Source organism: Equus caballus, chromosome 8 (genome assembly GCF_041296265.1).
Source record: "Equus caballus isolate H_3958 breed thoroughbred chromosome 8, TB-T2T, whole genome shotgun sequence".
NCBI classification, from domain to species: domain Eukaryota; kingdom Metazoa; phylum Chordata; class Mammalia; order Perissodactyla; family Equidae; genus Equus; species Equus caballus.
The window spans coordinates 66074886-66101216 of record NC_091691.1 but is presented as its reverse complement, the minus strand read 5'-3'; the positions used below and the strand labels follow the sequence as shown (position 1 = coordinate 66101216).

The 26331-nt window shown below is 50.0% G+C and overlaps 1 long non-coding RNA gene across 2 annotated transcripts; it reads right to left on the bottom strand.

The window, feature by feature from the left end:
* Positions 1-986: 986 nt before the first annotated feature.
* On the bottom strand, positions 987-26111 carry LOC138915293 (uncharacterized). Of its 2 annotated transcripts, XR_011421026.1 has the most exons (5): positions 25988-26111; positions 24449-24695; positions 2698-2795; positions 1707-1913; positions 987-1325 (listed from the first exon to the last, which is right to left on the bottom strand). It is a non-coding gene; the product is annotated as an uncharacterized lncRNA (long non-coding RNA). The 2 variants fall into 2 exon arrangements; XR_011421027.1 differs by lacking the exons at positions 987-1325; positions 1707-1913; positions 2698-2795 and adding an exon at positions 6038-13889.
* Between the last annotated feature and the right edge of the window lie 220 nt (positions 26112-26331).

Here is a 26331-nt window from a genome sequence, read left to right as displayed (position 1 = left end):
TACCTCTGCTATTTCCTATTTAGGTGTTCACTGATAACGAAGTATTTGTGAGTGTCCCTGTGTGTCTTAAGAGGGGATTCTTAGAAATAAAATAGCTTTCAGTACTAATATTAAAAATAGCTTTCAGTACTAATATTAACAGCAGATTAAATTCTTCCCTAAACTCTCTCAAATCACACCAAGTCAGAATTTCTTGCAAAGTAGAACAGGAGCTGGAATTGCAAAAGTCACGCACCCTGACTTTGGAACGAATATTCTTGCATTTACACACACTACACAGGCACGCACAAGCAATTTCCTCACCTATCTCTGCTTCTCTATGTAAGTAGACCCGTCTAGAATATGCTGATCATTATATCCTGATATCCTGTTGCAGTCTGCAGGGTGAAGGTCTTGTCCCTGGAAGTACACATGGTCTCCCCTGAGAGGGACAATCATCCCCAGGGTCAATTATCCAAAGCGGGAGCAGGTCCCCGAAAGGCAGGCCTCAGGCAGGAGAGAGAATCTTGTTTCTCTGAGAGCCTCATTTGATAGGCGCTGTTCTTCAAGGAGTGAAGATGCCCGGGGTGAGCTCCTGGGTAATATACGCTGAAGTGACGCCCACCCAACGGAGCCGGGCTGGGAGAGGGATGGAAGGAATCCTTTCCCTTCCAGAGAGCAGGTCACGGCCTCGACGCAGGTTCTGTAGTGTGGCGTCCTCCCTGGGTTTGTTTCTCTTTGGCTTTCTTTCCAAGGTCTCAGTAACATACATTTCTGTATGAGAATTAATGATAGGTCCTCCAACAAGAGCCAATTTTTATGTTTTTAAACTCATAAAGTGAGAACAGGATTATAAAGAACGTTTAAACATGGAATTACACATCTTCCTATGATTCGTGCCCGTAAGTTCTCACCAAACACCCCTTCCTCTGATGGAGAGGTGTTTCCCTCTGTTACCAACTAGATCACTTAGCGAGCTCTTTCTGTGTAACAAACCACTCCAAAACTTAGTGATTTCAAACAGGAGTTATTTATTACTTACTCACAATTATGTGGGTGGGCTATCTGGGCTGGGCTCCCCTGGGCTCACAGCTGTCTCTCCACAGAGTTCACAGGTGGGATGAGGCTGCTTGGTCCAGGATGACCTCATCCACATGTCTGGCAGTCAGTGGTGGCTGTCAGCTAGGGTGGCAGGGGTCACCGGGCCACATGTCTCCAGCAGGTTTGCCAGGGTTCATTGACATTATGTTGGTTGAGGGTTCCCAAGAGCGGCAGGAGAAGACATCTTCAGTGTGCAATTGCTTTTCAGTTCTCTGTCTGTGTCACATTTGGTAATGTCCCACTGGCTAAAGAAAAGTACATGGCCACCCCAGCATCAGTTTAGAAGGGTACTACCCAAGGGTATAAATACAAGAAAGAAATTATTGCAACCATTTTTTCAAACAATCTGCTATACCAGGCTTGTATAGCCTGGATCTTTTTACGAGATAGGGAAGAAGTAAGTTTCCTGAGACACGCAACATATCCGCACACATTCACACTCTCATATACACACCTGCACATAAAGACTCATTGCATATTCTCACATAAAAGCACATGAACATATACATTGTCCCCAGACACAGACACACGCCCACAAGAGAAAGTGACGTGGAGATACACATAAAACCAGTCTTGTGTAAAAGCACAAAAGTCAATTTATAAGGCAAGGTTTTCACCATACACACTCTGTTTCATTTTAACTCCCAGGTTTTCCTTGAGAAAATCTGCCATGGCAAATTCTTGAGGAGGAATCTGCTGCTAAAACCCATCCTTTGACATGAAGGGTTAAGTGATTAAAGATGACCCAGCCTGCCAGCTGCAAGCCCGTCTCTGTGGTCTGATTTCTCAAGATGATACAGCTCACTTCCCAGCGGTGATTGCAAGATTTAAATCTAAGTCAGGAGAGAGAAAAATGCAATTCTTAGTACGATGTTAGTTAGAGCACAGCCAGAGACAGCATAACCAATGAACAGACAGAGTTTTACAGAATTGTTTAACAATTTTACTAGATGGAAAATAAGAAGATGCATTTTCATAGTTTCAGAGCTGCAGGACCTTAGGAGGCCCCTGGTCTACTTCCCTGAGTATCTATAATGGATGTGCTATGTTCTAGAAAAGATACGGCTTTTTAAATAAAGATCTCTTCATTTTCTACTGAAAGCATATGACTGTTCTGTTTTCACATCTCTATGCATATATTATCAACAATTTATAATTAATAAGTGTTTACATTTATAAATTTTTAAAGTGACAATACTATTTTAAAAATATCTTAAAGATGGGATTACATATATATTCATTTCTCCCAAGTTTCTTTTGCCTATGGGGTGAAAAAATGGTTTTTTTCCCTTATGGGACAAAATTTCTAGAGAATTTATATCTGAAGAGCCAAACAGGGTTTCAAATATGGAAATTCTTGTAAGCTCATCCTATCTCTCTGTAGACCCCCAGTCCAGGGCCGGCCTGTAATTCCTCGCCCTAACGCCATCATCTGAATAGCCTTTGAAAGCTCACTCCCCTGCTTAATGCTTCCCTGATCCAGCCAAGTACAGCCCCACCCTCTCCCGTGCCCAAGCCCACCTGGCTGCTCAGTGGTACCCAGTGTCTCTCTGTTCGGGCTGCTATAACAAAAATACCATAGGCTGGGTACTAAAACAACGAACATTTATTTCTCACAGTTCTGGAGGCTGGAAGTCCAAGATCGATGTGCCAGCGGATTCGTGTCTGGTGAAGGCCAACTCTTTGGTTCATAGACAGCCATCTTCTCAGTGGGTCTTCACATGGCAGAAGGGAGCAAGGGAGCTTTCTGAGCCTCTTTCATAAGGGCACTAATCGCATTCACAAGGGCTCCACCCTCATGACCTACGGACCTCCCAAAGGTCCCATCTCCTAATAATATCACATTGGGAATTAAGATTTCAACACGTACATTTGGGGGGAGACAAACATTCGGTCCATAACACCCATACTTGGAAATACAGTGGAGAAACTGCGGGAGCTCACAATGGGTGGGAAATGACTGCTTTGGGTTCAGAAAGCTGGTCGTTATCAGCTATGACAATAGTTTGAGGTACACACAATACCTCTCCCTGTCAACGTAAAAGGACCCACAGAGACCCACCGGCGCAGCTGACCCCCTCAGGGCTGCAAACTCAAGTGCGTGGAGGCCCAGGTAGGTGGTCTGAAGTGAAAGGGCAGCTGGGCAGCAGGGTGTAACTGAAGAGTGCGTGATGCCCTCCCTGCTCAGCCCAGGGAGCGAGGGCCTGATGAATCCAGACCTTCCAAAGTCTCTGCTTTTCTAAATCTTGGCAAGTAACTCAAATTATGAGTCTGTCTGCAGGCCGGAGCACTTAATTAATTAATAAATTAATCAATCCATCCATCAAGCCAGCAAAAACAGTCAAGTTTCCAAAGCTCATACTCTGATCTTAAGAATCCCAGTAAAAACAGGAAAGATCAGAATGGAGCCTTAAATGCCATTATCCAAAGATAGCTTTGATCTGATTCCAAATGGACTCAATTCCAAATACAGGCCCTTTTGCAGGATCCCCTTCCTGCCCTGCAGGCCTGAAGACAGCCCTTTTTTCCACAGCTGGGGAAAGCAGCTCTACCTGAGCACAATGTGATGTTTAAGAACAAACACCTCCTTCCCAAATTAAACCTTGCCCTGGTTTAGACTTCTGAGTCCTCCAGGGCACCTCCCTCCAAGTTGTGCCTTATTCACAGCTGATTTTAGAAGTGATGGACTGGAGAGCCACAAACCTCCTGATTGATGTATCTCCACCATCCCCAGGTTCCTTTTCAGCCAAGAGAACCCCCCGTGGCGTAACTTTCCCCAAGATACACACACACACACACACACACACACACACACACACACAGAGTCAGGGAAGCATCCTGCTACGATGAACTGACACAGTTGTGTGTTATGAAAATGCATTAACCATCCAACTACCCTGCAATTTTTTTTAAGAAGCTTTAAATAGAGCATAACGTCCTCATCAAACAATCTATGAAAATGAGAATGGTAAAGCTGGTGACAAACGAAGTTTAAATTTGAGTGAGGCAGCACTGACTCCATGCAAAGGGCCAGGAGGGTGCTTACTCCTCACTCAGAGGCTGCCCTCATCCTCAAAAGTGTATTTCCCTTCACATTACCTCAAGTTATCATCTTGCAATCCCGGGGGCCAGTCAGCAGTTGGTTATACCCATTTGATGGAGGAGAAAACAGAGGTCCAGAGAGAAGAGATCACAAAGGAATTGTGCCAGAGTCAAGAGGAAACAGGCCTAACTTAGCCTCAGCTCCTCTCCCACATCTGGAAGGCACTCGGGGCCTCCCTGCCTGTCCAAACTTCCTATCCTCCAGCACATCCTTGGGATGGAAGCCATGTCCCAAGCTTCCAAAGGCAGGGTCTGAGTCTGCTTCTCCCATCTACCCCCAGAACCCAGGATGGAGCAGGCTGCACACTGGGCCCTCTGGGGTAGAGGTTGTGGTCAGACACACAGAAGAATCCCTCAGGTTCTACCAAATACCATTTCAGAGTAGGGGCAGCATCAGGGGCTGCCAGGAAGAGGCAGGTGGGGATCTGCCCAGAGGGTTGGACACGTGTCTGCCCGGAGGTCAGAATGTAGCATGTGCCTGCCCAGCACCCCTCAAGCTCAGAGGCTGAGATTTCCCATTTGACTCTCTGCAAATAAGAAAGCTTATTTTGAAGGGGGAAAAAGAGTCAACAGAACAAAAAAGAGCAGCCCACTGCTAAGCCAGGCCAACTGCCATTCCTGCAGGCTGTCCTAGGCTGGCTGTCTCAGAGAAGACAAGGAAGCACAAAGTCCCCACCGTTTGGAAGCACCGTTAGATCAGTCTGGGAAGTCAAAATGTTCAACGACATGCATTAACAGTGAGGTTCCCATCTAAGTTCTCAGACCCTTAAACGCTCTTGGGTCTCCCAGTTCTGATCTCTGAAAAGATGTGAGGGCACAAAAAGCCAGGAGGACTTTCACAGGAGGTTTGACCGGGCCCAGGCCTCAAAGAATGAGCAGACTGGGATGGGGTGCATGATGGGGGCAGGGGGCCATCACAGGCAGAGGCAAGAGCTGCAGCCTCAAAGGAGTCCAGTTGGACATGAGACATTGGACGCTGCCTGACCAGGGCACAGGATTTGAATTGGGAGAGAGAGAGAAGTGCGGCTGGAGGGTCAGCAGGTTCAGATCACGTGGGGCCTTGAAAGCCATAAGGAAGAAACTGACCTGTTCATTTACTCAGCAGGGAAAACGACATCAATGATTCCCTCTTAGTCCTTAGGCATTTAGCAGAACATAAGCCAGATGGAGAATCAAAAAAAAAACAACAACAAAGACCTACCCCTAGACCCAGATGGCACCAAGGCCTAGAGTTAGGCCCAAGACCCTTGCAAATGATCCCAGGGCAGGTCCAGTCTGTCCTGCAGTCACTTAGGCAGTTCTGAAAACTGGCAGGGTCTTGATGCCTGCACAGTGCCTCCCCCCATCCATTCTTCAAGCACCTCTCAGATGGCCGTGCTGGGGCTGCCTCCCACCATCACCCTGAAGTAGTGCTAGTGGTGGCAGCACGTATTAAGAGCACCCGGCCCCTCAGAGATCCTCAGGGAGGCGTGGGGACAGGTTGCCCAGGTTCACTCAGGACGGTTGTTCACCCTCTGCCAAGGGGAAGAGATGGGGCTGGAGGTGATGCTCTGAGCTGATGAAGCCAGAAATTCTTTGACACTGAATATCCCTCTCCAGAGGCAAAAAGGGATAAAAGAAAATTAAGACTCTGAATATAAATCTGGTAAAATAAAAGAAGTTCTTCATTTTTCATTTTCATTTCATACCAGGAAATATAGTACATAGCTTGGTTGTAAAGACCAGTCAGAGGAGAAACTGGTAATGATCTGGGAGTGATCTGAGGAGCACCTCAGTTCCCCTGCCCCACTGCCTTTTTTCCATTATTAGACCCTTTCTGATACACAGATGCCCCATTAGAAACTCCACAGTCTTCTTTTTTTTGAATTGATATCGTTTTTTCTTTATTGAAATATATGTAACACTGTGTAAAGTTAAGGTGTACAACATGTTAAATTGATACATTTATATATTGTAACGTGATTTCCCTGTAGCAATAGTTAGCGTCTCTATCATGTCACAGAATTATCAGTTCTTTTTTGGCATGGGAGTAATTAAGATCTAGTCTCTCAGCACGTTTGATGATTACAATAAAATGTTGTTGTCTTTATTCACCATACTGTGCATGAGATCTCCAGGACTTCTTCCTTCTTTCTCGTGGCTGAATAATACTCCATTGTGTATACATACCACATCATCTTTATCCATGCATCCATTGATGGGCATTTAGGTTGTTTCCATATCTTGGCTATTGTGAATAATGCTGCATTGAACATGGGAATACAGATATCTCTTCAATATTCCATTATCATTTCATTCAAGTATATACCAAGGAGTGGAATTGCTGGATCATATGATAGCTCTATTTTTAATTTTTTGAGGAAACTCTATACTGTTTTCCATAGTAACTGTACCCATTTACATTCCCACCGATAGTGCACAGGAGTCCCTTTTCCCCACATCCTCTCCAATACTTGTTCTCTCTTGTCTCCTTCAGGAAAAAACTCCACAGTCTGGTTTTACTGAGCCACCTGGGGGTTTCCCAACATTCCCCAACACACTGTCCTCCCCAGATCGCCAATCCTCCCGCTGGCCTGAACGCCTCCCTCCCTTCTCTGCCAGGTGGACTCCTACTCCTTCTTGACTCAGTTCATACCTGGCCTGGGCTGCTCCCACAGCACTGCATCCATCCATCTGTATCACCTGCTTCACTGTTCTGTGATTATCTATGTAGAGGCCCATGCTTCCTCTTCCCACCCCAGTCAGTCTCTGAGAACAAAGGTCAGTCTTATTTTGTATTCCAAGTCTTTACAGGGTGCACCTGTATGAATGAGTCCTAAATGGAAACGCTAGCACCGTTATCACCTACTGGTATTTCCCCCATACCAGTTTGTCAAAATGGGCAGAACTGTATACAGGAGAATATCAGGAAAGAGAAGGGAAGTCATGCCTTGGGGAAATATATGTGCATCTTTATCTCATCAGTGAGGTAGGTGGCCACATACAGGATAAACTAGCAAGAGCTTCCTTGCTAAGGGAGGTAGGACACCCACATGGAGAGACCCTCCCAACCTGACTACTGATGCCAAAAAGAGTAATCATATTCACAGTGAGTAAGGAGTCTTACGATATTGACTCTCCATTTGAGTGCTTCCTATGGCTATGACATCTGACATGTCTGATCTCATTTAATCCACACAACAAACTGGGAGGTAGGTTATGCGCCTCCCAACTGCACAGGTAAGGACCCAGACTCAGAGCAGACAAGTAACTTGCTGACTGTCACGCAGCTGGCCCCTGGAAGAGTCAGGATTCAAACCCACTGTCCACCCCAAAGCTCTTACTCTCAACTGTGCTGTTGAACAAGAAATCAGGCTGAAACTGCAGGTCCCATTTGGTGGGAAATCTTGTTTATATACATTCACACTATCTTACTCAAACCCTTTTGGACCATAGGAAGGCATTAAATAACTACTTATAGATAAACAGAGATCTTAATAAATTCACACACCCCTTTCTAAAGTCAATTCTCTCCATGAACAAGAGCCTCCCTGTGGGGTGGGAGATGCAGATGCCAGACTCCTGAAGGAGGTGACATTACGGAATGGAGGGTGATGGGAGAAGAGAGAGACAGAGGCTGCACGGACAAGCCGCCCATCCTGCAGGCAGCTCCCACTCCTGCAGATTCTGTCTTTACAAAGCCCCTCTGCCACCCACAGCTACTGCTGGAGTTCATGACCCTGCTTACCCCCATCCAGTCCCCTGCAACTGCCTCACAAGGATTCCCCTGCTCTCAGCCCCTTCCATCCAACACAGCCCTCTCACCAGTGCAGCCTAACCTCACTGAAGCACAGCCCAGATCCTGCTCTGACAATTCGGAGACTCCCATTGCCTTCTGACTGAAGTCTAAAATCCTCAGTTCAACTCAAGGACTTTCTTACTCAGCCTCCAACCAACCAACCAGATTAATCTTCAGCTACTGGCTCAGACACCCCAGGCTTCAGCTTCAGGCCCAGAACACAACTCACTGCATCCCAAATGAGCCTTTCTCTCTCCACTCTACTGTTTCTCACTCTTTCCCTCCTCCTAGAAGACCACTGTCTTCTCTCAGGCTGCCAGCAAACCTTCATGGAGCCCCTACTAGGAATTAGGCACAGTCATGGCTGATAAGATTAGACTTCTCCTTCAACACTCGATTCGAATACTGACTTTTACATCAGTTGTTCATCAGTTTCCTGATGAAAAGTAACTTCATCCTTCTCTATGTGTTCAAATATTTACAATATTTGCCTTGAACCACAGGCATACATCTGCAACCCCCAGCCCTGTGAGCTCCTTGGGGCAGGGAGTATGGCAATCATGGCAGTGAGCCCCATCATTGATCATGGCGGGCTTCAATCCAATCTGTATTGGACTGACAGTTCCAGAGTTCCTGGATCATCATTCCCCATTGGCACGTAAACCACAACAAAGAATGTATGTTATTGAAACAATCATCAAAATTTCAAGGAATAAATTCTCTGAAGCATCTAATTATTGCAAAGACAGACTAGAAATCACCCAGTATCCCGGATAATTTTGATTTACCTAACATTTTTCCTATTATGTACCCACACAATTAAACAGACTACATAAATCCATAATACTTTGTGCGATTAGACAGAGGCACTATGCAAGTCACGACAAAGAGGATTGAAAGTATACCCTGCATTCCCTCCTGGGCTTAGACTCTAACCTCTAATGTTAAAAATAAAAGTAGATGTTGGGTTTGAGACCCATTCACTCCATCAGCCAGTTGGAAACCATTTATTAAACACCCATTGTGTCAAGTCTTACAGTTGGGCTATAAAGTAAATGGATATAGCGCCTCCCTCCAGGTATTTCTGTTCTGGTCAGGAATACAAGACTTACTCAGTTGAAAGAATCAAGCTAAACAACATAAGCAGGGACAAGTAATGTAAATTATTAACAGGAATGCTGAGGAAAAATCAAAGTAAAAGAAAAATCCAAACAAATTGAGGGTAATTAGGAAAGACATGTTTGAATCATCTTGCTTTCTCAGTGGAGACTAAGAATGAGCCTGAGAAAACCCTGTAGTAACCATCTTAGGGTGCCAGGTCCAGATGGTTCTAGGGGATGGAGGAGACCCAGTGTGCAGGGTTTCTAATCCTTTAGGCCTCTCATTTATTCATTTATTATTCAACAAATATTTGTTGAGTGCTTACCATGTGCCAGGCACTGTACTAATGCCCAGAATACAGTGATGAACAAGAGAGACATGGTCCTCATGAACTAGTGGAGTTGGGAATGCACAACAGGAGAGCGTGTTTTTTAATACTAAAACTTCATGCCTTCAAATGTAGGTTAGTACTCAAGTGAGTTGAGTTCCTATGCACAGCATGGATGATGATCAGGATGGAGGGGTGGTGGTTCAGAGGCAGGATGGACAACAGGAGAAAACCTTACTGAGAATAAATATCAGTCATAACTTCATTTCAAGGTTGAAAAGTTTAAGATGGTGTGGCTGGGCTAGTGGCATAGTGGTTAAGTTCACACACTCCACTTCAGTGGCTGGGAGTTCACCAGTTCAGATCCCAGGTGTGGACCTACACACTGCTCATGCAACCATGCTATGGTAGCATCCCACATACAAAATAGAGGAAGACTGGCACAGATGTTAGCTCATGGTCAATCTTCCTCACCAAGAAAAAAAAACGTTTAAGATGGAGGTTTTGGGGGGCAGCCACGGGGAAGAAGGAAGGAAAGGAGATCCTGCCCATGAAAGGGACACCACAGAAGCTTCTGCATCAGGGTCAGCCCCCACCCCCAAGCTGAGACTTGGCATTGCTGACATGGATGGCAGAGCCAAGAAGTGACAAAAAAACAATGAAATGGGGCTGCCATCAATGAGGAAGCATCGTGCAATGCCAGCACTTGATTTGGAAAGTATTCATAAGGCTTTCTTGGCTAGGATGTTTAAGATAAAAATAGAAATATTCTCATCAATGATTTATAAGATTGCTTTAGAGAGATGGGGCAGAACCCAGTATAACAAAGAGCAGAAAAGCAGTGTCCTAACTTGTTACTGGGCTGGAGATCACGGGCCCAGGGTGAGAAAGCTGTGACAGGCGCTCCTTGTCCCTATCACAGAAATTAGAGTTGAGAAAAGCTATCAGTTTAGCTGGTCTGAACCTCAGAACCCCAGCCACTTTTGGATTCTTCCAACTACAATTTTATTCTTCTCTGGGGTTCATGCCTCCAGATGCGATACCTGAAAGTTGTGCATGTATTGTGGAGAATAACAAAAATATTAACAAATTAGCAGCCAATCAGATAGGAACATTCTTCCAAACAGAGAGCATCTTCTTCTGGATTCCATTCTTGGAAGAGGAGGCGATGGGACCAAGGAATGAAATAAGAACAGATTCAGAAAGAGAAGAAAGTGAGAGAAAACCTTCCCACAATAAGGTAAGGTCATTCCACAATCGTGTGCTGAGCTTATCATAAGCCTACTCCTGGATTCTGTTCATTTTCAATCGTGCGCAAATTGCCTCTATCTCCTGGACTCTCCATCGGAAGCATATGGGCTGGGAGAGGAAAGTCACTCATCTCAGACCCGCACCTCATGCCTGTACCGCTGCCAGGCCCCAGTCCCTGCTGCTGCTGCCGCCTTGTCCTGTGTAAAGCTCTGCAGCCAATCTTCCTGAAACCCAAATTTTCATCAGGTCACTGTCGTAGTGGGGATAACCTTGTGCCTCTATTGCCCGGTTATAGGATCAAGATCCTACTCAGGTGGGCATATTCAAAGCTCTCCGATCACACAATCAGACAAGAGCTTATGGTGTACACAGGCACTGGGGTGGAGAGGGAACAACAAGGCACAGTCGTCGTGACCTGGAGGAATGTACAGTCTACTGAGGCTGGGGGTGCGGGAGGAATCAACCAGTAACTAATTAAATCATGACAGTCTTGCAGATGGCTATAAAAAGGACTGAGTATCTTGGGAGTGTGCAATGGGTCACCTACCTTAGTCTGTGGAGTCAGGCAACTAAGACTTCCCTGAAGCAGTGATGCTCAAGGGGAGATGTGAAAACTGAGTAGCAGTTAGCTAGGAAAAGAAAGGAGCGAAGATTCCAGAGTGGGGAGCAGGCCCTGAGTGAGCGAGATCGTGGGACTGTAGAACTTAGTGGGAGCTGGGAGAGCGAGGATGAGACTGGTACCAGTTAGGGCCGGGGACCCAGGACAGGGGGAAGAAGAGGTGCCAGAAGACAGACTTAGATGGGGAAGCAGAGGAAACAGGATAGGGTATGAGGATCCTGGAATCCCAGGCCAACAAGATTGGGTTCTATCCTGGAGGCAATGGGAAGGCTTTGAAGGAGGGAGTTGGCATGACCAGACCTAAGTTTTAGAAAATTCATCCTGTGTGCAGGGTTAAGTGCATGTGGGTCAGAGATGGTGAGGTCAAGGGCAAAGAGACCAGCTGGAAGACTACGGCAATAGTGTAAGTAGGACAGAATGAGGGCCTGGTGGGGAGGAGGCAAAGATGTGGCAGAGCGTAGGAAGGCAGAGGGGACTGGACACGTTCAATTGGGACCACCAGCATTTGATGGGGGATTAGGCTCCTGGGCAAGAATGTGGTGACCCTAGGAGAGTGTGAAGCATAAAAAGAAGAAAAATTCAAGAGTGAGACTGGGGTAAGCCCAGTATTTAAAGACTGGACAGAGAAAGGACCCAGTCGAGAGGGCTAGTGGGAAGTAGTGGGAGAACAAAGAGAGAACAATGCATTTCTCGAAAGAGAAAGAAGATATTTCAACGAAGTGGTTAATAGCATTTAAACAAAGACTAAAGAAATAGCTGCTGGATTTGGCGAAGGAAACCACTGATGACTTTACTAAGGATAATTTTGGTAGTAAAGTGGGAGAGGCAAAAGCCAGATTTAAGCGTATTATAGAACAAAGGAGAAACAAAGAAGTTGAGAAAACAGGGGAAGCCACCTACTGCAGGACCTTTGGTGGGAAAAGCAAGGAGACAAGGCTGCGCCTTAAGAGAAATGCATGATAGCAGGACTGTTTAAAGGAACTGGCCCATCACTGGAGGGGGTTAGGCAGACTGGACAAACTTGAGGGATGCCAGAGGATGGATTCCTCCAACAGCTGTGGGAGTAAGAGAGATGACCTCTAAACTCCATTCCAAATCTGAGATTCCATGCCTTTCTGGAAAATGAGACACAGCCAAACAGCCATTTCTACCGTCTGCTTAGAATTGGGAGCCAGACTTCAGCATCAGGATATCAGGATGAGAAGGGAGCACTCTCCCGTGTCTCTCGGACATGAGTCAAGGAGCACATACATCTTCCAGAAAGGGGTATCTGAACTGGAGGTCACGTGGCTCAGGCTAGAGAAAAGGACTCAAGAAGGAGGAATGGCCAGGAGGTAACCGGTTGCCTCTCCCTAAGAGAACGTCAGCTCCCAGGGGAGGGAGCCAAGGAAAGAGGATCAGGCTGAAAACAGATTGCATAACAGCGGGGCCAACCCACCCTCCTTCCTCTGTGCCTCTTCCCCCAGGACTGAGGCATTGCTGCCCTAGGCTCACAGCTGACAGGGAAGCAGAGAACACGCTGTGCCTCCACTTCCCCACTACTGGTGGGCACTGGCCTTGCCAGCTGCTGCGGCAGCCTTCCTGGGAGCCAGCATCTCCACTGCCTATGCCACCTCAGCTCCCGGCCCAGGAACGCAGAGCAGCGAGGGGAGGAGGAAAGACAGACAGACTGATGGCAAAAAAAGAAGCACAAGGGAGAGAGAGAGAGAAACAAAGAAATGCTGTGAACAATGAGGAAATAGCCCTCTCTTACTACAGCATGAGTGAGTGTGTGCATGTGAGAGAGAGAGAGAGAAAGAGACCTGGGTTCTACATCTGACACCCCCCACCCCGACCCCAGCAAATCCCTTCACCTCTTTGGACATTAATTGCCGTATGTGCAAAATGAGACAAGTGGATTAGAAGATGCCTAAGGTTCCTTTCAGGTTGAAAATCCTGTGTTTCTCAAATTCTGCATCTGTATATATAGAGCACCCCCAGAGGCCAAAAGCATTAGCAACACAAAGAAAATACAATAAACCCCAATGAGGAGGATGCACTCACACGTGCGTCCCTGACAAGCACGTGCACACACACGTGCGCACACACAGGAGGGTGGGTGCTATGTTGAGGGGTGTGCCCATCAGTGACGAAAGCGGCTGAAGTACATTGGAACATTACACACAAAATCTGTCTGATCAGTTTCCAGTCAAGCCTCCTTTACATACTAGTAAATGCTAAATCTCAACTAACCTAAATATTTGACAAATGAATCATTTTAGATTGTCAAGCTTTCTAAGTAGCTAAGGATTTACTCTTCAAATGATCAAAACTAGTTTTGAAAGCCACCCCAGAGGGAAATCTTTGTTTTTTCGTCTTATAAATGTTTGAAGCAGACTTTGAGGAAGCTGACTTCACTGTGGGTCCTCGGTGGCACTGGTGGTCTTGCTGCTCTGTCAGACACGCTGCCGCGCTGTGCCCAGGCTGGGCTCACAAAGCGACTAGGCTGCAGGACCATCCTCCAGCGTCCCTGGGCCTGGGGAGTGGGAAACAGACCACAGAAGCCTTCTGATCTGGGGAGCAGACAATGAGGAAGGGCAGGTGTTACTCTGGCTGCTGCCTCGCACCTTCCTCCCACCCCAGAGCTGGACCTGAAGCACAGAACGGGGAGGGAAGAGAGAAAAGCACATTTTCAAAGGAAGCTGAAGCTGGGGACTAGGTGGCACCTCCTGTTTGGGCAGCTCTGGGCAAACTGGGCCACCACTCAGAGAGGTAAAAGGAGAGTGGGTTTAGGCAGAAAGATGGGTTTCAACAGATTTCATCAATTCTTTCTCCCTGTCCATCCTACCTACCTGCAGTGCAGGAGAATTCCAGAAGCTGTCTGGCTGCATCCTGGGGTGGGAAATGCAGGAAGAGCACTGGAAACCAGGGTCAATCCCGGGTCCCCCGGGTAAGGGTGACAAGTTGTAGGTGGGTGTAGGAGGTGCTGGGACCCAGGGGTTCCCTTGACCATGACGTCCAGCTGGGATTGGTGGGCAGAGTAGCCTGCAGCTCCCACTCTGCGGTCCCCAGAAGGGAGAGCATGGCTACCACACCCCAAGGAGCCCATCCAGGCGCCCTCCCACTTCGAGGTATGTCAGGTTCCCCCTACCTCAGATGCCATCTTGGCTAGAGGCGAGAGGGGAAGAAAACCCTCCAGAGATGGAGGATTTGCCCATATAAGACTGGAGGATGCCGAAAGGAGAGTGGGTGACCTTTACCAAGCACGTTTGGAGTTTTCCCCTCCCCCAGCATGGCAAAGACTGGGCCCTGGGGCCTGGAGCAAACGGGTAGAGGAAACAAAGGCCACTGCGTGTTCACCCCTCTCAGTGCAAAGTCCCCAAGTGCTGCTGTGGGTGGTAGCTGGCGAGGCTGGTCCTGGCCCCTCTCCTCACCTGTGCTGCCCCTGCCCGGGGGTCTCTTCCCACCCCTTCCTGAGAGGTCTCACCCCAGGGCTACAGGCCAGCCTGAGAGGAGGGCAGGGCTGCGAGAGGCCAGAAAGATGCTGGGGCAGGGAGGGTGTCAGCACCCGGGCAGCCGGCTGGAGGCCAAGAGACAAGGCCCACCGCCTCCCTCAGAAGAGGGAAGGCTGGCTCCTTCCTGAGGCACCAGACGCCTTCAGGCCAGCCTCAGACTTAACCTGTAAGAGGTGAGGGGCCAGAGAAGGACTCAGGCACCCCCAAAACTTTTTCCCAACAAAGTCTTCTGGATGAGAATCTGTTTCCAAGACAAGGATTGAAAAATGCAAGCGGCTGTGAGGAACATTCAGGCAAAGGGTGAGTGAGCCTGGAAGGAGGCAGGGATTGTCCTCTGGGCAGGGCTGGGGAGGAGGATCCGGCCTGGAGCCTGCACAGGTGTGTGGACCCAACAAAGACTGGGCCACAGGCCTCCTGTACCTCCTCCACCAACAGCCCAAGCCCAATGTGACTGCCAGTAAGACAGCAGCCCAGAGGACCCCCTGGTGATGGCCTTCAGAGTCCCTCTGAGCCCTCAGGTGCCTCTGGCCTGATGCTCAGGAGACCCCTAACTCCACTCACCACAAGCCCTAACAGGCCCCACAGCCATTGTCATGACAGTTCTCCAAACTATGTGGACACGCACACACGCATACACTCACTGACACACAGATGCACACCAGGACAACCAGCACTCAGGATAAGGGTCCTCACTTAGGGTCTGGACACCCTCTTTTGTCCCCAGTCATTTAATTAATAGATTCTGAATGGTGTGAAAATACCAACACCCTCAGGTCCTGCCATCCCCTAGTGGTTGCAAGGGTCCTGCGTGTTCTTTCACAGCTGAAAATTAGATTTTTATCATCATCATAACCACCATGAGAGCCAGGGGGAGCTGTAGAGAGAACCCAAATGTCGACCGCACAGATGGGTGTGGGCCCTTGTCAGGAGCAGCAAGGATCCGGCCCAAGGAGAGATGCTCATGAGACTACGAGTCAAAGCTGGGAAGGGGAGACTGGAACTACGACCAAGGCTCAGCTCATCCAGTCTGCACACAGAGATGCTCCTGAGTCAAAAGGGCAGAGGAGGGGAGAGCAGGGAAACTCATGCTCTGCCCAATAGGGCCGAGGGCACCTGGCGCCCGCTCAACAGCTGTAAGGGTTCAGAGTAGCAGAGATCAGGGCTACTGCAGTGGGAGAGGTAACTTTCCAAAAGAGGTGGCACTGAGCAGAGCCACCAAGGCGGGGCAGGACTTGTTCTGAAGAGAGCTGACAGCACAGCATAAGGATGAAATAAGTGAGCCGTGGAATCAGCCAGCCTGATTTTGAATTTTCGCTCTGTCACTTCCTGGGTGTGTGACCCTGGGAAAGACACCTAACCTCTCTGATCTTTCAGTGGCCTGGTATGTAAAATGCCAATGCCTCTCTATCAGGATGCAGAGAGGAGGAACTAAGCCTGCAAAGGGGCTGGGCTGTAGTAAGCAGCAGGTAGCCTAGGGTAAGGGTAAACAAAGGCGCAGACACGGAACCGAAGACAAGTGCATGCATAGGGCCAGGGGCCAGAGGATGAGGATGGCTGTGGACAGCCCAGAGGGCCAGGCCCCAGAACGGAGGGGCACCAAGGCTGGATGAGGCCTGGAGGGGGCCGCCTCTGAGGCCCCGTCTCTGAAGAAGCTGCAGCCGTGGAGGTGGCAGCCCTGCCAAACAGGTTGTCAGTCCAGCCCTTCGGGGGCTTTCTTCCCATGGTGGTGACTCTGACAGGGAAATCAGCAGGCTAGCCATGCGGGCCTGGGCAGCACAACAGACAAGGCCCTAGGGACAGCTTAAGTGGACAATAATTGCAGGTTATTATATACCGGGCTGCAGCCAAAGCCAGGCAGCTATTAAGTGTGATTGGGAGAAATAATCAAGAGGAGGAGGATGGATGTGAGAACTGGGTTGCTCCTTCTGTTCTCAGGGCTGCTCTGAGGCTGTGCAGGGGCTGTGCAGAGGCAAGGATGGGGTACATAGGGAGAGGAGCCGATCTACACTCTAAACACCCTACATTCCAGGCACAATTCCTTCTGATCCTCCCCAGTCCCCACAGGTTGTACAGAGCAAGGATTACCATCCCCATCTCATGAATCAGAGAATGAAGTCCAGAGAGGGGAAGCGGGTGACCCAAGGGCACACAGCGAGTCTCTCCTGAGTCCGGTCTGAGACCAAATTGAGCCCTCTCTGTTGTTGGTGGCCACAGAAGTGACTCCTGGCACAAAACCCCATCAGGACCTGGCTCTGCCCTCAGTGGGGGTCATCTCCAAACCAGGACTGGGAGCAGTCATTAAAACCCAGAAGGGGCACAGATCCCACCGTGTGGACACCAGCTCATGGGTCAGGACAAGGGCAAGAGACCAGGAAACAGAGGAGGGGGCAGGTTTGTAACAATACGATTGGTTATTTCTTAGAGCTTTATATAGTCATTAGAGACCTCTCTAGGACAGAAGGAGAATTTTATGCCCATTTTATAGATGAGGATACAGAAACCAAGACTTGTTTCAGGCTTGGTGGTGATGCCATCAATAGGAGGGCCCATGTGGAAACTGCTGGTCTAGGGGCTTGTAGACACACCCCACATCTATCTATTGGAGATGACCTTGGCAAAGGTGACCCTTACTCTGCTCTCTGCCGCGAAGCCAGGAGAACTTGTGGTTTTATCCCTGCTAGCCGGAGTTTCTCACTTCATCAGTACCAGAGGTGGTTCTTCTCTTTCTGGGCCAAGGATGGCATGAGGTTGAGCCCCAAGGGGTGACATTGCCCTTGTATGATGTGTGGATCACATAACTTCCTACCGCCCACTCCTCGGCTCCTCCAAGCCCACCACTCATTTTCGAAACAAGGATGAGGCACCCTCGTCCTTGAAGCACAAACACCTTGAGCATCTTCAAGGAGATTCCCAGCGACCAAACCACCCCCTTCATGATCTCCTGGAGGCAATTTTACAGGGAGAGCCCTACTCTGATGGGGACACCAATGGAGGCCAGGAAGGGAACATATATGTCTACCACTGACTCCTGCACACACCGCACCCCAGCAGACGTCAAGGAAAGTCATACACAAGGCTCAGGGCCACCCTCAAGGTTCTGTCAGCCTGCCCCTCCCTCCTGGGATTGCCTCTCCCAGCCAGGCCTCCCCAGTCTGGGTCTGGAAATGACCCTGCTTTGGGTCACATGAGAGCAGAAACCTGGCGCAGGGAGGGATCAATTACATTGTGACTCAGCGAGAGGGCACAGAGCCAGGCAGTGAGTCACAGAGCTCGCCCACCCTTCCCCTTCCCCGGGAGGGGCTGCGCCATGCAGACCTGTGTGGGAGCCTCCCCTGGGTCTGGGCGTGCAGATGTATGGGTGCAGGCCCCCCAACAGTGGGAAGGCGATGGTCGGTGTGCGCTACGGTGTGGACCCCTTCCTAATCCTGAATGCAGGTGGGCATCACTGAGTTGCTGTGTGAGCAGAAATTCATGGGGCCCTTCCCTGACCTGGGCTCCGCTCCCCAAAATGCTCTCCCACAACACTGCACCTCCAACCAGAGACTCACATGCCTCTCATCTCCCCAACATGCTGGGAGGATCATGGAGGAGAGCCCCCAACTGCCCTCTTCTTTAGAAAATCTCCAGGTCCCATTACAGACATTCTAAATGCTATTTTCTGCTACAGCCTGATATTTATACCTGGAAAGGAGAGAATTGGTTCACTTTTTAATGAATACACTCATAATAAACAGAGCTAACATTTATGGGGCACCTACTACATGGTAGGCACTAAATATTTATCACCTCTTTCAGGAATTTATTACCTCTTCATGACGATCACAGGCAATGTTATCATGCCCATGTTTCGGATGACGAAGCTGAGGCTCTCAGAGCAGGACTCCTATGGCCAGTAAGTGACAGATCTGTCTGGTCCCAAAGTCCAACTCCTTCTCTACACAATGCACGCACCTATGCATGTCTGTATGTAAAGTACAGTAATTTAAGTCTTATATTTTAAAGCAATAAATGCCCAGTTGTATTTATAGACTGTATTTCTTTAAATTATACTCTTTGTGCAAAATTTATATTCACATGTCTGTTTAGAAAGAGACCAGAATTTATATATACAACTTTACATACACACTTTGGAAGACTTTAAATTTACTAAAAGAAGGGTGCCATCTTGGAATTATTTGAGGGGGAGTTGGTTCTTGAAAACCTGTGGCATGTTCTTTAAATGTTCCTAGTGGTAGCAAACCTTCATCCTTTGAATGAAGAAATGATCTATGGAGAATGGGCCTGACTCGGCGCCCCTTCCACTCAGCACATGTGTGTCAGGCCAGGGAACGGGGGGTGATTTCTCCCTTCTTGCCCTTTCTTCATGAATACCCAGTGCCTTCTTTGTCCTGGTCTTGTCCCATTGATTTTACTCTTCTATGTTATTACCAGCAGCTGGTCAGCATATGGTCAATGAGACCCCACTCTAAGTCTCTCCTATGATGCAGCCCTGCTGCAAGACCCCCACCCCATGGCCACCTGCCACCCTTGGAACACAAGCCTACATCCCTCCATGGCCTTTAGTGGCCAACTGGACTGCCCACAAGCCCTCTCCGTCCTCATCGGCAGCCTCTCCTTCCCTCTCCCCAGGCTTCGTAGCCACCGCCTCCTGGTCAAGCTCTTGTCAGCATCCAGCTCCTGGGTGAGTGAGCAGGAGGGGTCCACTCAAGGAGGTGAGTCTGAGGCCCCCAGATAACACCTCTTTGAAGATCTAGCCTAGTGTAAATGTCCTGCAGTCTCATCGTCTTGAGCCCCTGTCCAGTTGGGTTCTTCCTGTCCCATCCAGCCACCTCATTCCTTCATGTCACCTGCACAGCCTGTGGACACTGAGTTTCTTAACCCCAGCACGATCTGAAGGATTGCGTGTTAGACTGAGGAGGTCTGGCAGCGGCAGCTGGGAAAATTAAAACTAGAGAGCCCTGTAGAAGCTGTGGATCCAGCATCATTATCAGCGAAATTGTGGCTGTGATAAAGCAACGTTTACCTACAGCATTGTGTGTGTGATAACTACAACTTACTATTCCAGTTTCTAAAGTGAGCCAAGTCTCTGAAAACCTCAGGGCTCATGTACATTAAATTAACATAATTAAAAACTAATTAGTAAAACATCACAATTAAAAGGACTCGCTGTGGCAACACCTCTCAGGTAAGAAGGTGCTGGGGAGGGCCGGCAGCCAGTACAGGGGGCAGGCCCCAGGAAGAGGCCGTGATGTGGGCCCATCCTCCCAGAAGGCTTCCCGCACCCCGGAGCACCTTGAGAAACAGTTCTGCAGCAAGTGAGGACATCTCCTGCGGGTCCAACTCAGGGTCCAACTCAGGCCCTGGCCAGAGGGGAAGGCCCCTCGTCGTCTGTAGGATGTGGGAGGGGCTTCAGCAAGCTCTTCAGCCCCCAAGGGCCTGTTAGTGATGCTCAGATAATATTGGCTGGCCAGACATTGATCTAAGCCTTTTACTTTGCCTGCATTTACTCATTTAATCCTCACAACAACTTTATGAGGTAGGTTCTCTTCCTCTTGCTATTTTACATATAAGGAAACTGAGCCACAGAGATTAAACAACCCGTCCAAGGTCACAGAAGTAGTAAGTGGGACAGGCAGGACCAGAAGCCAAGGAGTCCGGCTTGACCAGCTTTACCTCAAGGCAGCTGTAAGGACTTGCTCCTGTTGGGCTGAGCGCTGCCTGGCCTGGGCTCCTTTTTAAATAATGTAAATTCTTTGGGAAAGATAAGGAGTAAATTCCTAACCCTCTGGTGCAAACAAGTTAACTTTATCTACACCTTTCTGTGGCCCATTTTGACCCTCAGTCTCTACTCTGACCTTAATAATTTTTTACATGAGAACCATGAGTCAGCCTCACAGATATGCCACTGTCTCACCTTCTTGGATGTGATGTGAGGAGGGAAAGGAGGGTGGAAGAAAGAAGTGCAGTCTCCATTTTACAGAGGAGAAAGCTGAGGCCAAGAAAGTGATGACTCAGGTCCCTTCTGTCGAGTTCTGTCTCTCCCAGCCCCACCACATGAAGATGCCCTGGCTGGGATTCCAGACCCCTTATCCTGCCTCTTGTGTCCATTTCTTGCCCGCCCTCAGCAAAAGAAGCAAAGCCCTGGGTTGGCATGGAAGCCTGGGAACGGGCAGCATGTCTAGGCTGACCCAAAGGCCCAGAATCTCCCCAATGTGATCCTCACTGCTGCCCAAAGCCAGAGGCCCCACAAGACCAACGCCACGTGTCCCTGGGGCTCAGCTAGCAGGGAAAACAGCCCAGAAGCCCCTCTCTTGCCAGTCCTCGCCCTTGTCTGCGTTCCAGGAGGCAGCTCAGTCCCTTCTGGGGAGCCCCTGGGTTTCCCAAAACACACAACATCCTACCTCTGATTCTCTTCCTCCCTCCATGAGTTTGCTCCCACTACCAGGCCTGCCGTGGGCTCAGGACAGGACAGGGGAGCCCTTCAATCATCTATTCTGAGTGGCAAAAGGCTGCTAATGTTAATAAATTAATAACCTCAATTACTGTTCCTTATATCACTAAACCTTCCCAAATTATTCAAGGACAGAGAAGCCCTAGGCTTGTGGAAAAGACTAGAAAGAGACTTCTGAGGCTGCCTTCAAAGCCCCATCTTCCCCATCTAAACTACCTCCACATAGGAGCCCCTCTAGGAACTGGCACCCTCTCACCATCCCACAAGAACCCAGAGCCCATTACACACTCCAGTCCTGGCAACTCCACCCACTGCCTCAACCTCCACCCTCTCTTCCCAAGCTGACCCAGCCCTTCTTGCAGCACCAGATCAGAGCTATCTCCACCAGAAAGCTTTCCCTGGATGCCCTGCCCACATGAGCTCCACCTTTTCCAGAGCCCCAAGGCACACATCACCAGCTCCTTCCACTCTACCCCTCATTTGGGTGATGCCCTGTGTGGCTACTCTGCTCTCTGAGGCAGACAACACATGAGCTCTCTACAGACAGCAAGTCACTCTCCCTCTCGGCAGCCTCCCCTCACTGTCCTCTGCAGGTCTGGGCAGAGCAGTCATTCCCTAGAGACATTTAATTGGAGGGCTGGTCTGTTAGGGGAGCCCCATGCAGATCGCAGCTCTCTTTTCAGCTTGCTCTCAACACAACCTTGGAGAACCAGCTGCTTCTTGCCATCCTAGCCCTAAGGCCAGGCCATCACCCAGTTCTCTGGCCATCTACCTCATTCTGCATCCTGCCTTCACAAGGGCCCCTCTTTCCTCAAGGCTGCCACCCCCATCACAGATCATTACATACAACTTGGATTGTTTTGTTTTCTCGCATGTGGAACTCCTCAGGTCTGGAAGACATTTAACCATCTGCTGCCATTTGAGGCTCTGGGGCTTTTCACTTGGTATGACTTTGGTCTAACTAGACAGCAGATTCTTCCCAGGCCTGTCCTTTCTCTGCTGCTTCCAGTGGTAGATTGGATGGGCTGGATGAACACAAGAATGACTGGGCAGTGACGCCTCCAAGCCAAGCCAGGCTGCCTTGGGAGGCTGAACTGCTGTGTGTGGTCTAAAATGCGGTTCTCATCCCAAACTCTGACCTCCTTCTCGGAGAGAGTCTGCTGGGGCCCTGTAGCTCCCCATACTTAGGGCCCAGATGAATGAATCCAGCATTGCCCCTCAAAGTCAGATTAGCCATTGGTATCAAGAAAACTCCATCCTGAGCACCAACTGTGTGCCCACGCCTATTGACAGAGGATGCGGGGGAGGAGGAGAGGTCAGATCATTGGATTCCTGCCTTCCACCAGTTCACAGTTTAGACGGAGAGAAGATGCACACACAGGAGAGCCAGAGCAGGTCTGAGGGTGTGTGGCCATGGCCAGGGCTACGGAATGTAGTTCAGTGGATGCCAGAGGGAGGAGAGTGATGGCTCAGCTGGAGGGAAGCTGAGCACAAGAAGGGCTTCCTTCCTCCTGGAGGAGGAGAAGCAAAGGGAAATGAGGAGCAGGAGGCAATGGCGAGGGCTGCAGAAATACACCACCAGAGCAAAGATCCCCACCCTATGGGGCTTCCTGAATCAGCAACAAAATGTAAACCCAAACGCAGAGAGAAAACGAGAAGCAGTGTTCCCAGCTCCCACTTCCCTTCACCAGCCTTCTCCCTCTCAGTGGATGGAATAATTGTGGCCATGAAGTGGCACTTGGAGAAAAAGTTTTAAATCTGTTTAAATGTCACGGTGAGTAATACTTTGCCCCCATCTTTCCTAATTACATTTCTTTTTGATGACCTAAGGTAAAAAAAAAAAAAAAAAGAACTCCAGTTTATCTAGAATCTCAAGGGCAAGGATACCAAAAAGCCAACCTAACCATGTTCCTTACTATTTTCTCAGGGGTCCTGCTCCTTTACTACATTAGTTTGAGATACCTGTCCATGTTATTTTATCCCCAACACTCTGCTATGGCAGAGAGGTGGGAGCCTAAGAGATCTAGCTCTTTGCCTTTAAGAGATCAATGCCATGGCAGGAGCTGCTTCAGCTGCTGTTGACACAGGGTAGCTCAGTTACTTGGGCCCTGGTGTTCAGGCTGCTTCTGCCCCAGCAAGCAGGTGGGGCATTTCACCACATACCTGCTGGAGGCCTGAGAGGTGAAAATGTGTTTCCCCCTAAGGGGACATAGCCCAAATCCAAAATAAGGCATCCTCAGGTGGGAGAGAAGGGAGGGTGAAGACCTTCACCTGAGAAAGAAGGAGCTCTCCGCAGCTTTGGGTCCACAGTGGAGAGACGCAGGGAGGGGCCGTGCTGCAGGGGGAAGAGGCACAGTCCTGGAGGGAGTTGGCGCTGTATTGATGGAGGAGTTTCTGCGGGCATCTGAAATAACTAGACGCCCCCTTTCATTAACAACTCCACTCTCCCACCCACTCCTGCTCAGGGACTGCTTTTATTTATGTATTGGCTATTATTATTAATAATAATATGATAATGAAAAACCCGTGAATAATTTACTTGGACGGGGGGCAGGGGGGACGCTGGGGTGGTGGCAGGAAGAAGTGGAGGGCGAGCCTCAGCGGCCCTCCTCTGCGCAGGTCCCTCCTTTCCCAGCTCCTCAGCTCACTCCCTTCACTTCCCCTTGTTCTCACTTTGCTTTGAGGGGGTGGCAGGCAGGGAGAGAAAGAGAGACCTAAAGTAGGAACTACTCTCCTAAACTCTCCTGTTATGGCAGAAAATATATTCCACTCCATTGTGAGATCCTGGAAGGTAAGGGCCAGCACCAGGAGATGATGTGGGAGTAGATATTTTGGACAAAGTTATTGGCCTCTGCTGATGTGTCCGGAGGGAAAGGGGAGGAAGAGGTCTCAGGCTGGTGGGTACACACACACACACACGCACACACAGGCAGAGTGTGGAGACAAACAGGGTCTATGGACACAGCCACACTGCATCCACATAAGCACCCACAGTCCTGACAAGACGTATGCACACACCTCCAAGCCACGGGCTCAAACCCTCCCTCAGACCCGCCCAGTGCCTACTGGGGACATGCTGCCTTATTACAGCACGTCCCAGGCACACCAACCACACAGTCACATGGCAGAGAGGCTCTATGTGTGAGTTTCTGTTCCATTCCATCAACTTGGGCGATTCTTAGACTATCAAGTAACACTGGATAATGTAATCCCGGGAACCGAGTTATGAATCAACTATACTTACACACGATTCCATCAAGCAAAGGCAGGAGAAGCTTAAAATGAAAGGAGGAAGTTCCACAGTTCTCAGAATTGTACTTGCTGTTTGGTTTGGGCCCTGGATCCTCAGGGAGAGGTGTCCCGGGTGGGCTGGGGGCCTGGGGCTGCGAACCTCGGGGCCTCCTTGGGCCTCTTCCCAGCGCTGGAGAGCTCCGCGTTGTGGTTGTACCAAACGGGCTTGGTCTCGATTTTCAGGAAGCCGGGTCTCATTTCTTTAGATAAAATTTTAAACATATCGTTTACTAACGTCATGTCATCCGAGGGCAAGAAAAGAAACCCAGAACCCCCAAAAGGGGCCGGTGGCAGGCCAGCAGCTCTGCCCCGCAACCCGCGGGGAAGCGGGCACGTTATTTTAATTTGCCCGGCTTCTGAAGCCGAGAAAAGGCTGCCCTGGAAAAGCAAATGTGGGAAAGGATGGGGTGCAGGTAAATATTAAAATCTGCTCTCCCAACCCAAGTTCACCACTAGCGTTCGCCCCCAGAGGCGGGGCTGCTTGGACCCCGCTCCCGCGCCAGCCACTGCCTCTCCTGCGCAGCCCATGTTCCGGCCCCGGCGGACCTGGTGGGGGACTCCGCGGAGTCCCGGCTGAGCGGCCGGACCCTCGGCTCTCGCCCGCGAACGCGACTCGCAGCCTCGCACTTCTGGAGCGGGCAGTGCTGCACACGAAACCCGCGGGGGCAGCGCACGCCGCGCGAGTCTGGGTCTGGCCGCAGCCCGGATGGCGATTGGGGGCTTTATTTCTTTGATGGTGGATTAAGAAAATAAAAATTCCGTTTGAACCAGTAAAGCAGATGAGGGCAAAATCAAGCCAGTCCCTCGCGCTGCTTCACCGGCCACTGCGCCCAGAGCCTGCCGCCTTCCCCGGCGGGCGAGCGGGCCGAAGCGCCCGGCTCCTACCTTCCTCCCGCCAGCCGCCTGCCGGACCAGCCGCCGCGCTTTGGGGCGGGGGAGGCCGTCCGGGACGGAAACACCCACCTCCAGTCTTCGCAGGCGGGTCGGGCCCAGAATCTCTACGCCCCGTCCCCCCAGCGCGGCCCAACTACTCCCCAGTCCCAGGTGGCTCGGGTAGCGGTAGACGCTGTGCGGGAGGGCGACGGTTTGGGGCTGCTCTGGCAGGTTGGGGATGCGAGGAGGAAAAAAGCAGAGAGACGGAGAGACAGAGAGCGCGCGCAAGACAGCTCTTGTCTATAGATTCATCCACATAATATATATTTATGTAGCTTTTTTTCTCTCCACACTGATCAATGCGCACTCGGATCGCTGGGCGGACTCCCTCCAAGCCAGCTCGCTTTTTCTAGTCGAAATAAATAAATAAAGGGAACCAGATGGGAGAAAAAAGCGCCCATTCCACCTCCGCCGCCGCCTTCGCCGCCGCCCCGCCCGCCATCCCTGCTTTTGCTTCGCCCGCCTGGCGCCCTAAGAGAGCGCAGCTCGGTGGATAACGGCCCCCTACATACCCACACGAAAATGAAAATCAATGTTTTTAAAATACAAAAAGTTGCACCTGCTGCTATTACAAAAAGAACCCCCAAAAGGCAAAGAGGAGGCCAGCAACCCGGTTCCTAAGAGGCACCCGCTCCCCGCGGTCGCCGGGCCCGGAATCTCAGCGCCTCCCGAAGAGCCATGCGCCTGGCGCTATTTATAGCCCGGGGCCGTCTCGGACTGTACCACCGCCGCTCGCTGGGGTCGCCGACGGGGGAGGCGCGGCGGGGCCGACGCCGCCCCACGCCGCCCTGCTCCTGGCCGCCGCCCGCCGCCGCGCGGGAGCTCCCCCCCGCCCCCAGCTCGCCTTCTCCCAGTGCCCCCCTCCTCCGCGCGCGCACACTCGCGGCCCCCACCCCTGGTCTG